This window comes from Rhagoletis pomonella, unplaced genomic scaffold, assembly GCF_013731165.1.
Source record: "Rhagoletis pomonella isolate Grant_MI unplaced genomic scaffold, Rhpom_1.0 Rhpom_scaffold_00001, whole genome shotgun sequence".
In the NCBI taxonomy this organism is placed as follows: Eukaryota; Metazoa; Arthropoda; class Insecta; order Diptera; family Tephritidae; genus Rhagoletis; species Rhagoletis pomonella.
Genome location: NW_023458555.1, coordinates 99,698,189 through 99,699,344, shown reverse-complemented (window position 1 = coordinate 99,699,344; position 1,156 = coordinate 99,698,189). Strand labels below are relative to the sequence as shown.

Here is a 1,156-nt window from a genome sequence, read left to right as displayed (position 1 = left end):
CCTGGGAATGGTTATAGCTTTCAGTGGACTAACCTTCGTTCGCGCAGTCACCAGCCCTACTCGGACTGTCCCATCAGTGTCAATACTTCGAGCATAAATGACGGCTGCATATGCCCTTTCGCTGGCGTCGCAAAACCCATATAGCGTTGTAATGGCAGACTGCGCCATTCCGATCCAACGAGGTATGCGGAGCTCCGCGACGGCTGGTATAGCGCTTCGAAATTTAAGCTATTTCTCGCGGAGTTCGGGTGGTGGAGGTGTGTCCCAATTGATCTTAGCCGACCATGTCAACTGCATCAATATGTTAGCTGTCACTGATACCGGCGCCAAGGGTCCCAAGGGGTCAAAGATTTTAGCCACTTCGCTCAACACCTGGCGTTTAGTAGGAACCGGGATGATTGCGTCTAATCGTACTTGGAAAAAAAGCTCGTCAGTAATCGGAGCCCAGTGCAGAACCAACACTTTCGCATCAGTGGCCCCTAAATTTAGGTCTGAACTTGACGACCCTAAGCCACATGTGAAAAGAACATCTGCCGCGTTCGGGTTCTACTTGCAAAGTCTAAACCGACCATGTTGCAATATCGTTGTGATGTCTCTAGCTAAGGTGGCAGCTTCCGATGGAGTATCCATGCTATCAAGAAGGTCATCCATATAGAAATTACGCAGAAAACTATCTCGGGCCTTTGCCGCTCGAGCCTCATCAGGAACCGCTGATTGGTTTTCATTGGCACACTGCTGCAAGACGCGTGCCGCGTTGAAAGGACTGCAAGCCATAATGCCTTGACATATGAATTGCCAAGAGCTGATGCATTCGGTGAAAATGGGATTTGTACTATGTATCGGCCATCGCTCTTGCGCGATACCGTTTTACAGAAAATCTCTTCGCTAAGGTCGTCAACAACTGGGGGTCGGCCAACCTCCTCCAGCTCCCAGAAGCGTTGCAGTATCTCATCTAGTCGCTCCTCTTCAGCGGCGAATTTCGGTAACGCGCGTAAAGTTGGAAGCGACGTACAGCATGGGAACGCAGTTCCGCAAATGACCCACCCCAGACGGGTGGACAGGGCGCACGGCTCTTTAGACCCACCAGTGATTGTTTCCCCCAGGAGAATCATACCCCAAATGTCCGCTCCAATGAGAACATCGATGCTCCCTGGAG

The 1,156-nt window shown here is 51.1% G+C and overlaps 1 protein-coding gene across 1 annotated transcript in view; it reads right to left on the bottom strand.

Annotated features, from left to right (window-relative positions):
• Nucleotides 1-1,156, bottom strand: part of LOC118734762 — an 85,485-nt gene that overhangs the window by 82,239 nt on the left and 2,090 nt on the right. The window lies entirely within an intron of this gene.